The sequence below is a fragment of the Lemur catta genome, chromosome 11, assembly GCF_020740605.2.
Source record: "Lemur catta isolate mLemCat1 chromosome 11, mLemCat1.pri, whole genome shotgun sequence".
NCBI classification, from domain to species: Eukaryota; Metazoa; Chordata; class Mammalia; order Primates; family Lemuridae; genus Lemur; species Lemur catta.
The window spans coordinates 91,288,673-91,303,570 of record NC_059138.1 but is presented as its reverse complement, the minus strand read 5'-3'; the positions used below and the strand labels follow the sequence as shown (position 1 = coordinate 91,303,570).

The window sequence follows — 14,898 nt, the reverse complement described above, 5'->3', positions numbered from 1 at the left end:
CATATAATGTCAAGAAGTGATAAGTGCTGTGAGGAAAAACAACCATCTTGAGCAACAGTGAAAAGGGATGCTATTTCAGACAGGACAATTAGCTGGCCTGACTGTGGAAGAAATAACTGAGCAGAGAGCAGATGAAGTAAGGAAATGAGTCACACAGGTATCTAAAGGAAGACTTCCCCAGGCAAAAGAGCAGCAAGTGCAAGGGCCAGAGGTGGAAGCATGCTGGGCACAGTTCAGGAGTGGACAGGGCCTTTGTGGGTTAGCAGAAAATGGAGTCAGAGCATTAGCTGGGGCCAGAATATGCAAAGGTTTTGCATGTCAGGGTGAGTTCTGATTTTAGTCAATGGACAAGAAGATACATTGAAAAGATTTTTAAAGGTGGAAAGGGATACAAAGAGGTGGCATAATCAGGTATGTATATATTTAAAGACCACTGAATGCATGTAGACAATGCCTCCCCACTGTGCCGCCTCTCCCTGGCAAAGGCCTGCCTCACAGTAGAAGTCAAATATTTGTCAATGAGTACATGAAAGTCTAAAAAAGAAAAGAAAATTAATCTCTTTCTTTTCATGCACTTTTCTGCTTAAGAAAACTGTTATGAGCTGTCAACTTCATGAATCACATTTTAACATTAAATATGGTTAACTTGTATATTTTACAGTGACTGTTTGCAGAGGGCAGAGTGTTTTAAATTTTCAGTTTTGTGGCTTTCTGATTTTTTTTTTAATCACTTTATTTCTTTGTAGTTCTCAGAGCAGGTAGAAATCTATGAATAGGTAGTGCCATAAACTCTAGCAACTTATATATCCAGCAAATGCCATCTGTTCTCCCAGAGTGACACAATTTACCACAGAGATGAAGCATACATCACTGTAAAGTTAAAAGAAATTAATGCTGAGTTTATTTAGGGGGTTGAAAGCTTGTCTATTTGTTCGTGAACTTCCCCTTTTATACTTAATGTCAGTGGAATTGATGGCTATTGAACTTTATTCTTGCAGTAACTGAATCTTACAAAAGAGCCAGTAAGTATCATACACAAATATTATCTAAGTTTCTACTCTAAGCTATCGCCTCATAAGTCATGTTGGGTCAAAATTCTGTGATACATGTGTGTCCTGTGGATCCCTTGAAGAAAGCTTTTACCTTTACAAAGGAGAGAGTCATGAGAGGCTTGGAATTGGATCAACCCAGCTCCGGTATTCTTGGAGCAACTCTCTTAGATCCAAAAGAATATTCAGACACTTTGCACAAACATGTCTTACTGAGGTCATTTGGTGGAAATCAAATAGAATAAGAAATTGAAGATGAGCGATTACAAGACAAGGCTATGTAACTCAGTCTTTTTATCTGCTCCTGGAAAGTAGTTCAAAATCAACATGAGAAGAAAAAAATATATACTTTCTGATTTTGATAAATATTTGAAAGAGACACCCAAGTATTTGAAAAGGCTGCTAAAAAAAAAAAATCAAGTTCATGTGGGAGTCACACAAAAATGTAAAAAGGAGAGATGTCAGTAATAAACCCCACCCTCCACAGATCTCAGAATACACCATCAAAACTAAACTTCTTAAAGGCACGTGGCACACTCTGAGGGGCAAAATATGTACAACAGCATGTGTCAAGTGGGTGTCAAGCTGCATGTTAAATTGGATAGTGTGTTACTGCTTCAATCCCCTTACATGTTATTGGCCTGCTCAGGCTTTCTGTAATATTTCTTCATGGTTCAATCTTGGTAAGTTGTATGCATCCAAGAATTTATCCATTTCTTTGATGTTTTTCAATTTGTTGAAACCTAGTTGTTCATCATAGTCTCTAATGATGCTTTGTATTTCTGTGCCATCAGTTACAATGTGTCCTTTTTTGCTTGTGATTTTATTTGTTTGAGTCTTCTCTCTTGTTTTATTAGTCTAGCTAAAAGTTTGCCAATTGTGTTCATTTTGTCAAAAACCAACTTTTTGTTTTGTTGACTTTTTTATTATTTTTAGTCTCAATTTCATTTATTTTTGCTTTAATAAGAAGTCACCCATCAAAGAATAGCCCAAGACTTGATGGCTTCACTGCTGAATTCTACAAAATATTTAAAGAATAATATCAATTCTAATTATTTCAAAAAATTGAAGAGAAGAACCTACTTCCAAACCCATTCTATAAGGCCAGCAATAGTCTGATACCAAAACCAGACAAGGATACAACAAAAACAACAAAACTACAGACCAACATCCCTGATGAAAATAAATGCAAAAATCTTCAACAAAATACTAACAAACCAAATTCAACAATACATTAAAAAGATTATTCACCATGATCAGGTGAAATTCATCCCAGAGATGCAAGTATACTTCAACGTATGCAAACTAATAAACATGATACATCATATTAACAAAATCAAGAACAAAAACCATATGATCATTTCAATAGATGCTAAAAAAGCATCTATTTGATAAAATTCAACATTCTTTCATGATGAAAATTCTCAACAAATGGGGTATAGGAGAAACATACCTCAAAGCAAAAAAGGTCATATATGACAAACCCATAGCTGAACAAGGAAAAATTGAAAGCCTTTCTTTTAAGATCTGGAACAAGACAAGGATACCTACTTTTATCACCTTTATTTAACATAATACTGGAATTCCTAGCCAGAGCAATATGTCAAGAGAAAGAAATAAAGAGTATTTGAATTAGAAAAGAAGATTCTTTTCTTTGATTTTAAAAAAGTCAAATAATCCTTGCTTGCAGGTGACATGATTTTACATTTAGAAAAATCTGAAGACTTCACCAAAAAACTACTAGATATGACAAACAAATTCAGTAAAGTTGCATAATACAAAATCAACATAGAAAAATCAGTAGCACTTCTATATATCAACAAAAAACAATCTGAAAAAGAGTCCAAGAAAGCAATCCATTTACAATAGCTACAAAGAAATACCAACAATAAATTTAATCAAAGAAGTGAAATGTCTCTACAAAGAAAACTATGAAACACTGATGAAAGAAATTGAAGAAGACACAAAAAATGGAAAGATATCTCACGCTTAATTAACAATTTTAACAATTAATATTGTTAAAATGTCCATACTACCTAAAGTTATCTATAGATTCAAGGCAATCCCTATCAAAATACTAATGACACACTTCACAGAAATAGAAAAAACAATCTAAAAATTTGTATGCAACCACAAGGACCCAGAATAGCCAAAGAAATCCTGAGCAAAAAGAATAAAGCTGGAGGCGTCACGCTATCTAACTTCAAAATAGACTACAAAAGCATAGTAAACAAAATAGCATGGCATTAGCATAAAAACAGACACATATACCAGTGGAACAGAATAGAGAACTGAGATATAAACTCACATATTTACAGCCAACTCATTTTCAACATAGGAGTCACAAACATACATTGGCGAAAGGACTATCTCTTCAATAAACGGTGCTGGGAAAGTTATATGTAGAACAATGAAACTAGACCCCTGTCTTTCACCACATACAATAATCAACTGAAAATGGATTAAAGACCTGAAGCAATGAAACTAATAGAAGAAAACATGTGAGGAACACTTCAGGACACTGGTCTAGGCAAAGACTTTTTGGGTAAGATCTTAAAAGCACAGGCAACAAAAGCAAAAATAGACAAATGAGATTACATCAAGCTCAAAGCCTTCTGCATAGCAAAAGAAACAATCAACAAAGTGAAGTGCCAACCTACAGAATGGAAGAAAATATCTGCAAACTATCCATTCATCAGGAAATTAATAACAAGAACATATAAGGAACTCAAACAACTCAATAGTAAAAAGTAAAAAAAAAAAGAACCAAATAATCTGATTAAAACATGGGCAAAAATCCTGAATACACATTTCTCAAAAAAAAAAAAAAAGACATACATGGCCAACAGGTATATAAAAAAATGTTCAACATCTCTAATCATCAGAGAAATTCAAATCAAAACCACAAGATATATCACCCAGTTAAAATTGCTATTATCAGAAAGGCAGAAAATAACAGATGCTGGTGGAGATGCAAAGAAAAGGGAAAACTCATACTCTGTAGGTAGAAATGTAAATTAGTACAGCCACTATGGAAAACAGTACGGACTTTCCTCAAATAACTAAAAAATAGAACTACCATGATAATCTAACAATCCTACCATAGGGTCTATATCTAAAAGAAAGGAAATCAGTGTATCAAAGAGATGTCTTCACCACGAGCTTACTGCAGCCTTAGTCATAACAGCCAAGATATGGAACCAATCTGAGTGTCCACCAGTGGATGAATGGACAAAGAAATGTGGTATATATACACAATGGAATACCATTTGGCCTTAATAAAGAATAAAATCCTGTCCTTTGTAGCAACATGAAAGGAACTGGAGGAATAATCCAGGAATAGAAAGACAAATATCACATGTTCTCACTCATATGTGGGAGGTAAAAAAGTGGATCTCATGGAGGTAGAGAGCAGAATGATGGGTACTAGAGGCTGGGAAGGAGACAGGAGAAGAGGAGATAAAGAGAGGTTGATTATTGCATACAAGCATAGTTTTATTCAGAAGGAACAAGTTCTAGTGGTTGATATTAATAGCACAGTAGTGCAACTATAGTTAGCAATAATTTGCTATATATTTCAAAATAGCTAAAAGAAAAGCTTTGCAATGTTCCTAACACAAAGAAATGCTCATAGTTTGAAGTGATGGATATTCCAGTTACCCTGATTTGATCATTACACATTGTATACATGTGTCACATTATCTCAACTACCCCATAAATATGTATAACTCTTATATATCAATAGAAAAAGAAAAAAAGTTTTTAATTGGGTAGTGGGAGAAGCCACTTCTGCCCCTAGACTCTACTTCCAGAGAAACAGAGGAGGGAGGGCTATGTGTGGAATCCACATATTTACAGGAAGCACCCTATCTTTGTGGCAATAGAAAACAGAGCCTTTGCACTGTGCGGCCATTAATGTCACCTGGTCCTTACTACCAACAGGACCTTCTTGCAGATACCTGCTCAGGAACGCCCAATTCATTCCAGGTGAGTAACAATCACAACAAAAATTTAGCACAACATTTGTGCAAGAAATAAAAGAAGGTTGAGAGTTGCATGATTACTAACAAATCAAGAACATGTGCCAAAAAGATGGTGACATGGAACAGATGAAAATAGTGGACATATTTTTTGTCATCAATTTAAAAATGCTTAATAAGGCAAGCCCATTATTAAAGAAACACTGTTCAGCAAAATTGTTAGAACTGAGTTAAGATAGCAAGATGAAATAGATGAACAAAAATAACCATCAGACGAATGATAAAACTGGAAGAAAAACAAGGGCAAACTGATATTGTACAACACACAGTAAGGGACAAAGAAAATAAATATGAGAAATGCAACTAAAAGAAACAGAAATAAAGATAGAGTTTTAAAGATTCAAGAACATTTTATTGATTGGACATGCAGGGAAAAGAAATTCATACAATTAGACTTCCTGAAAAAGAAAAACTAAGTGTTTATAAATTAGTAAAGTTAGCCCTGGCTTGGGTGAGGCAAAGTCATTACTTGTAACCAAAATGTTTGTACCCCCATAATATCCTGAAGTAAAAAAATAAAAATAAAAATAAAAACAAAGAGTTTCCATTAAGAAAATATAAGTCTACACAAGACGAGTCATGGAAAATTATCGTAGAATGGTCAACAATGAAATGTACTCTAATAATATTTATTGAATTTTCAAGTTACTGGCAGCTTGTCAAAATTACCAGGTCATTCAAAAGAGGGGAAATATCAAGCGGGCCTCAGATTTCTCCAGAACAACTTTCAAAGCCAAATATAATAGAGTTATTTTTATAAGATATGTGAGGAAAGAGTGAACCAAGGATTTCATATCCAGCCAAGATGTCTTTCAAATACAAATGCCACAATGAGTTTTAAGTATGTAAGAATTCAGATTATATTATTTTATGGGATCTTCTTAAGGAAATTACTAGAATACAAGCTTTAGCCCACCAAATGACGACTGGTAAACTATAGTAAAAAGGCTAAGGGTAAACAATGAATACATTTTCCAGTAAAAGTGAGACAAAAATAAAAATTAAGCAACAAGACAGACTGGAAATGTCATGGTCTCTGAAATGTAGAAAGGATGTAAAAAGTAAATTGAAGAAAAAGGGAAATTATTTAGAGAGGAAGAATAAGTTGGTGCATGCCAAAATCAAAGGCTATTTTTTGAAATATTGAAGAATGTAGAATATTAGTATAAATGTCTTTAACAGTATGAGATTAATTAAGATAATAATAGCAACTAAAATTGCATGATGGAGAAGAGAAAGTATATGATGAAGTAAGAGAAAATACTTTATGTTTTTTTGCTCATGGTAAAAAACAAAGGGTTCATATTATTTATTTAAAGTTATAACTACAAGGCAACTATGAGGACAATAATAAAACATTACTAAATATTAGTTTAAAAGCAAAACTATAAATATAGAAAAAACAAGATAGAAGCAAAACTATATATATATATTTGCATTTTATATTATTAAAGAGTTAATGTCACCTATATAACAAGCTATATGAGGCATACAAGAGACACAACTGAAACAAAATAAAAGTTTTAAATGAAATGATGGGCAAAGGCCAACCAAGAAAATGGAAATATCAAAAGAAAAAAAAAAGAAGAGAGAAAGATAAAGAGAAGAAAGACAAAAAGCAAAGTTCACCATTTTAATATTATAACAAGGTAGAATTATGTCCACGAAACATTAAATTAGACCCAGAGCACAATTATTCATAGTGATGCACACAGTAACGTAGCACAAGATCCAAAAGCCAAACACTGCAGGAAGAAGAGACAGGGACAACAAAGAAATGGAGGACTATAGTTTACCTATCTTGTTCAAAGACGGACCAAGAGGATATAAACTAGACAGAGAAATCCTAAATAACAAAGCCAACACAGACAAAATTCTCTGCCTTAAAAATAGGGAATTAGAAATTCTTTGCAAGTGCCATAAATCATTTATAAAAGTAGATTATATATTAGTTGATAGGAAAAAATGCCATAAATCTAAAAGTGAAAATAATAAAGATAATATTTTTGATGGGAATGCAAAAATTATGATTTGGTAACAGAATTTGGTGACTTATTACATGGCTTTTTTCAATCTGATAGGTAAAAATATGTTCCTATAGAATAGATTTAATTTGAAATTTTCTTATTACATGCAAACTGAGTAATTTTTCATATGTTTAAAATTCCTGAGAATTTCCACTTAGAAATTAAAAGAAGTTTTATTTAAACAGCTCTTGAGTCAAAAAGAAGATAGAAACCTGTGTCATAAGTATGTAGAAAACAATTAATTTCTAGCTGAGTATCAGATCTATGAGTTATAAAGTAGTGGTTGAAAAAATGTCATGTTAAGTAACTACATAAATTTAGGAGAAAAAGAGCACTAAACATAAATAATTTAACATCAGTCTCAGGTCACAAAAGAAGGAATATAATACATTGAAGGTATGTACAATAAGGAAGCAATAAAAATAAAAGCAGAAATAACAAGTTAGAAAAGACAAAAAAGAGAATAGATAAAGTCTGAATATGGTTCCTTGAAAAAGAAAACAAGTATGAAACAACTTATGTGCATAATGAATTTTGGAAATCAGGAAAGAGAAAGCATGTTAAAGAGTAACCACAGGAAGAGAGGAAATGAAGGGGGACACGGTGGGAGAAAGCAGGAGGAGAAAATGATTTCCTGTCCTGACTTCACTTCCTGTCCAGGATCGTAATAATTGGGATGGGTTTATACTTAAAGACGAAGCATTATATGCCTCTAGCGACTTCTGCACTGGGTAGCGGGTCCTAAAGGGCTTTTCTGGTCCTCATGCATTGGGGGTTCCCCCTAGAGCAGGGTGACGGAAGAGTAGATTTCAGTGGTAGTTCTCTCATCTTACTAAGGTCATAATAATCCTGCTCTCCAAGCTTCCTGATGGCAGTTTGAGAGTAGGAGACTAGGAGAGGGGGCTGAGCTTGGATGCAGGGGCTTGCAGAGTGAGGGCAGGTGTTAAAGTCTAATTAAAGGGGGCTGATAACAACAGACAAGGACTGGCTTCAACTGGCTGTCACCTATCTAGGTCACCTCACATGAACTTTGGCTAATTACAATATAATTTGCATTGTGGTTTTAAAATTTCTCCACCCTTGAAATCACCATGACAGTTCTGAAACAACTATAGGACATATGAAAATGGGAAGGAACCCAATTCTAGAAGTTACTACCCAAATTCTTAGTAAAAACTAACCCCTTAACCTTGAATATTCCTGCCCTCAAATAGTGAAACTTCATAAGACCAAAAACCCCTTCCTTTCAAGCCTGCCCACTGCCTCTCTCTTGAGAGAGTGGACACCAAGACCCTGAAAACGCCTCCTCTGTGGGGCCGTTAATATTAACAGCAGGACTCATCTTTTTTCACTACCACGTAGGTTGTGCAGCCACAGTGCATGGCACAAAGTGAGTGTTTCATAAGAAGTTCCCAAATGAATAAATAACACAAAAACTTTCATGCTAACTCTTGGCAAACTTTTGCCATTTCTAGTATGTGAAACATGCATCACAAGGGCAAAGAATGGAGGGAATAGTCCCCAAACAAAACATAAATAAGCAAACAATTGTTGTTTTAGGACAGGATATTAAACATGATATTTTTCCTTTACTTTCTCCACTTTGATAATCATTTGTTTATAAAACTAACAATAAAAAAGCAACATTAAAATCAGGGATGTCTTAGTGACCTCAGAGATAGCTTTGTCCTATTATCAGGAAAGTATGAATCAAATTAAGATGTCCCAGGATCTTCTCTGTATATATCCCTTCTCTGGAACCCGAACAAAAGCACGATCAATAAACTTCACAACTAGAAAATTAAACTCTCTTATTTCTTTAAGCCTTTTTAAAAGGATACTCTGATCTTCACAAACATTTAATTGTCACCATTTCTTTTTCTGCAGGTGGCACATCCTTGATTTACATTTTAATGAGCCCTTGTTAATTGTGTTTTATCTGCTCCTGGTCTCTATTAGCACCATCAGTGAGTTCAAAGACAGAAAAGTGATGAGCATGTTGAATCAAAGTCACACTACAGGAAGAACCGCCCTGAGAAACTGGCTTTTGTTTCCCTCAGCATGCAGGACTTCGACTGACTGTAGTGTGGGGAGGTGGGAAATTCCCAGCCCCCACTTCTCACATCAGCTTGGCCTCTGCCTCTCTCCACCTGACCCCACCACCACTGCCCCCCAGGACCAGCCCTCGCCATCCTAGGAGAGCCCAGGGCACTGCTGGTGGCAGCTGCTGAAGAGAAGGACCAGGGAATCTGCTCTCCCACTTCCTTCCCCCCTTGGAAAAGTGGGTGAGCAGACGCATGTTGCTCTTGTTGCTTGCAGCTCCCCGGCTTCCACAGCCTTCCTCAACATGGCCAGCTGGAGTCTGCTGCGATTTGTGATTTGGATGGGGAGGGAGGTCGGGGAAGGAGTGGAGTAAGGGGCATTTAAGACTCAAGTTAGGCTGTGTGCCTGACTCAGGCTTTGCCAGAGCAATGCACAGAAGCATGCACACTTCCCCAACTATAAACAAAGGGGACTGCGCACGTTCATTCTTCATTGTATTGTTGCAGTTCATGTGACTCACTTGGGACAGTCAGGGAGGAGGGAGGGTGCCCACCTGCATCCGTACCTCTCTGAATACACCACCATCCAGAAACATCAGACCCACCTTGGCTTTCAGCATTAGTAGGTGGAAGAACTTTCTGACAGTCAGAGCTGACCGGAAACAGAGTGGGCTGCCACTCGGAGCGTCCGGTCCACTCACAGTGCCTGGCATTGCCCCTCCTTGGGCTTTTCTTAAGCAGGACGATTTGCTGTGTACTATAAGCCAATGAGCTAGGCAGGTTAGCAATTAACATCTGGTTCAAGGTGACAAGACTGATCCCCGAAACTGTCAAATAACTGACCCAACAACGTCCTGCAACCAGCAAGTGGCAGAACTGGAACCCAAATGCAGTCTTTTCATCCTGGTTCTCTCATTAGCTCAAGTCTGAGATTCTAAGGGGATCCCAGAAACTCAAAAGAGATTGTACAGCCTTAGCAGGTAAGGCTCACTGAACCAGTATGTCTGAAGAAGCAAACTTTGGAAACTGTAATTCAGATTTCTGGGTAATAAAAATTCTTTTTATCAAAAATTTCCCCTCTGTTTTGCTTGGTAGGGGAAGGCAGGAAGCCAATCGGCCACACCCTCAGCATCTGGATCTTAAAGTCTTTCTCCCTCTCCCTTGTTAGTCATGAACACATGTCACTCACTGTTTTAAACAGGGAGATTCCTAAGCTCAAGAATTCCCTGGTGTCCATCTCTGCATTCTTCCCAGCGCCTGGAAAAGTCCATGTCATACAGCAGGCATGGAAATAATCGTTTTTGAATGAATGAATGAATGCATGAATGGAGAAATAAATATCTGAGTGAATGAAGGCACTGAAATAATATACGAGAAGCAGAGCACACAGTACTAAATGAAGGTGTTTTAGAATTTGTGTAGGACTATTCTTCATTGCAAATGACTGTGCAGTTTATTACAAAACAATTGTCAACTCTGGCCTGCAGGCACTAAACACACCCGCCCCCATGTGACCATCAAAACACCCTACAGGTTTCTGAACTCCCACACACCCCATATGAAGAATGACTGCTGACATCCGAGCACTGATTAGGATGTAAGGCAACATGCCAGGCTTTCTAACACAGTGGAGAGAAATGGCAGCCCAGTGACCAAGTCTCCAGCACAAAGTGCTTAAAAGTAGCAAGTGGCAATTAATAGTTCATGAGGAGTGAAGGGCACTCAGATGCCATGAGACCTTGGGGCAGATAAGTTAACGTGTCTGGGTCTCAATTTCTTCAGCTGTACTTATAAGGTACTTACAGGATAAAGAGGATGATGTTTTTGAAGATGTGATACAATTTTAAGAGAAGCATGATTATTGCTGCTGTTGAGGAAAAGAATGTGGAGAAATCCATTAAACGATTCCTGAGGTTTTAACAAGATGCCGTCCTCCTCTGCCCAGAAGGGAGAGTGAGTCCGTGCGAGCTGTGTGGGGCACACAGAAGCGGAGAATTAGAAAATTTAATGAGGATCTTTCTTCTGCTTCCCACCGAAGTTTGTGCAAGTCCCTGCAGTCAGGTGTCCTTCAGTGGACAGGGCAGGGCCTGGGGCGGGGAAGGGGGCTTCCAACACTGAGCTCTGGGCATTATCAGGAATGGGACTTTCTGCCAAGAACAAGGGCTACTGACTGCATAGAAGAGAGGGTGTTTCATAAGGTTACGTGAAGGAGAGCCCAAGGAAAAGAAACCATCAAAATGCATGAAATGAGGGGTCCTCTCACTGGGCTGTTGCGGGTCAAGCTGACTTTTTTAAAGAAGGAATCTGACATTTCAAGCATGAATCGCTGTCAACCCTTCACTCTCCACTTCCCCCAAGACAGGACAGTGTCCAGACGCAGCAGCTCCTGGAGCGGAGCCATCACTCAGCCAGACCCGCAGGCCCCGTTTCTCCCTCTCTCGGACCCAGCCCAGCGTCCTGTGAATCGAAGCAGCCAAAAAGCAGCGGGGGAAATAACAGGTGCCCTTTCAAAGAATATTCTTTTTGCATATAAAACAATTCTAAGGGATTGTTATACTTCTGTTTTCTGAAAACCTTTTTAGTAAGTTGGCTTACTCTTTGAGGCAATACATTAACCTTTGAAATCTTCATATTCATGAAGTACACCACCGTTCCAACCATAAACACATCCTGTGATAACCGCCCACGAGTCTTGGGGCTCTTAGAAATAACGCATTTCACAAAGCCCCACTCCCTGTCCAACTCTGCAATCTCAAAGCAATATTTCCCAATGCATGCCCCTCAAATATTAGTTCTGTGTGATGCTGATAGATATTATATGAGAAAATAAAACTAAAGAAGGCAAGAAAGAGATCTGTGTGCAAGGAAGAAGGGAAATTCTTGGTTAAGTGAAAGGTTTTGTTACCGTGGCTGGACTGCCATGTTTTGACCTGTGCTGGGTTCCCTCCACTTGCTGAGGTCTCTTTCCCCTTAGCTACTCAAGGGCACAGCTTCCCTCTCTCTTACATACATCAGTTTTCCAGTTTTACTGCACTATTCTCATTAGCATCCATATTAAACAATGAACAAAAGAATATCTTCCCAAATTCCCCTGTATCTACTGCCTATTTCTTCCCACTTACAGCAAAACTCCTGAGAGATTCTCTGTCTCCAGCTCTACTCCTCCAAGTCTCTCCTACGTCTGTCCACTCCAGTCCCACCACGGGATGGAGGCTGCTCTCTGTGCAGTGTGCAATGATGTACTCACACTGCTAAATCCAGCGGGCAAGTCTTTTACAGTACGGCTCAGACGATGACATTTCTGCTCAGAACCCTCCAGCACGGCCTCTTGTGTCACTCAGGTGCCCTATAACCACATGATCTGTGGCCAGCTCTTTGACTTCCTCTCCTGTCCTCTCACCCTTGTTCACTCTGCTCTGTGACCCTTCACACACACCCGCCACTCATGCCACAGGGTCTTTGCTCTGCCTCTTCCTCTGTTCCCCTGTGTTTCTGTCCCCCTCCAAGTCTTTGCTCAAAGTCTCCCCGGCAGGGTCTGCCCACCCGGCTCCCCTTCCAGCGTCCCTGACGTTGCTTCTCCTACCGCTCCCCGCCCGCGTGGCTCTTCCCGCCTGGAGACCCCGAGGCAGCGCTCCTCACTGCGCTTGTGGACGCCACTCCCCCGGACGGTCAATGCCAAGGAGCAGGGTCTTCACCTGTTCCCTTCACTGATTCACCCCAAGCCTAGAGACTCACAAATAGTACGTAAATGTCAGTGAATAAATGTATACATTAATGAACATGTAGCTCATTCTGCAAGCAGCAGGAAACTACTAAAAAAATTTAACAAGTATGGTCTACAGTCTAAAGTGTACTTAGGGATTTTTCCTCAAGTGGCTGAGTTCTTGCAAGATCTTAGACTGTCTCAGTCATTGAAGGTACACTAAGCCCCCAAGAAAGGGAGACTTTTTGAAACTAGATATAAATAAAAGAAGGATATACAGCAACGAGAGGTCTTAAAGATTTAAGTGTTTCCAAGAACTAAAATACTTCTTCACCTTTCTGAAAGAAGTAAAACAGTATTTCTGAGGAGGTACATTGTGGTACCCTAGAAGTAGACTAAGAAGTAATTCCAAGAATCATAACCTGGACGTTGCACTAGCAACACGGATGGAGATCATAACATACTTTGGAGATAGAATAAAACTGTCAAAATCGGGCTTCTTTTTTTGAGATTCACCTTTTTAAAAAATAGCACCATAAAACGTTGACTTCCCCAAATATCTAATGCAGGTCATTAATTCTCAGACCTCTGGGGTATCTGAGTGGGGTACGAAGCATTTGTGCGTGACACCTAGCCAACAGCAGCAGTTTGCTTGGTTTCTGCTCTCAGTGCTGTCACCTCTAAGCAAAATGCCTTAGAAGCAGAAAATCACTGGTTGAAAATGTTCAAAGCCAAAAATATCATCACTCTGAAATGAAAGAATAGCTTTCATTTTACAAAGAAGGAGGTTCAGAGGCTTACCAACAATCTGCTAAGGAGGCAGTCTCTGGGTGAAGGTGACACCTTGGTCTCTTTCTTCCTGACCCTTTGCTCTCCCCACCACACAACGACACCCTGAGAGCAGCTCAATCAGGCCGTCGTTAGCCTTTTTCCTTCTAGATTGACCAGCTATTATGTGTGAGTCATATCACTAGACAGGAAGGAGGGGATAAGACATCAAGTCACCTGTCCTTGCAAATGTGGCCCCAATCACCTGGAGAGGCAGTCCCACCTTCTGCACGGCGGCCCACTCCTCTGGCTGAGTCACGGATGGGACGTGCCATCACTGCCCCGTCTCACTGAAGATCAAGGGTCTGTCCCTGTACTCAGAACACGCAAGCCTGCCCCTTCAACAACCTCACATTCAGCCACTTTTTCCTGGTGTGCTTTGATAGAGCTCAAGAGAGTGGCACCCGAGAGCCAGCATGCAAGGACTGCAAGTGCCCTGCACTAGCCAGGGCCAGGTGCAGGGCAGGATGCCCATGGGTACAGCATCCGTCACACAGGAAGTGAGGCGTCCAGGCTGAGCCAGCAGCAGTGCGGCTCGTGCCCTCCGACGCGCTTTGACGTCCTCCCAGCCTCTGCTCCCGCCCAGGTGTCCAGGCTCACCCTGGGGTTCACTGAGCCCCGGTCAGACACCAGCCACCTCCAGTCCACTTGGCCAACACCCCCTGCCTGGCCCGGCCTCCCTGACAGCTTCTCAAATCTTCCCGTCCAGCCAGAGCCCGTCACTGAGCTCCCCCTCTCGCTCCCTGTGCCAATGTCACCAGCCAAATCACACGATGGAACTCCTAAATATTCTCAGATTACTTCACAGGACCTAAGCCACAACCAAGGCCCCTGTGGAAGCCCTCACCACTCTGAACAGCACGCTGCCTAGTTTGTTTTAAAGACAAACAGCCTTCCTTTGTTTCCCCGGGTTTCTATGGGTGGGGTTTTTTTTCAGACATGCACAGCCCTTGTGAATATTGTTCCTCAAATTTATTCCAAGGGTATTTAAGATTATTGATGCCTGAGGCCAAATTTAAAATTCCACTTGATCACATTATCTCAACCGCTCTATTTCTCCTACCTAAATAGGTCAAGCATATAACAAATGAACCTTAAGAAATTCAAAAGGGGACTGGACTTTTTAAAAAGTGCTCTTTGGAATGACTACAGAAACAAATCAAAGAGGTTTCTCCACTCCTCTTTCCAAAGACAAAGCCCTTCTCCCTG

General features: G+C 39.5%; 1 protein-coding gene across 4 annotated transcripts in view; it reads right to left on the bottom strand.

Moving 5' to 3' along the window:
• LOC123647677 (ATP-binding cassette sub-family A member 13-like) overlaps window positions 1-14,898 on the bottom strand; it is a 399,770-nt gene that overhangs the window by 277,936 nt on the left and 106,936 nt on the right. The window lies entirely within an intron of this gene.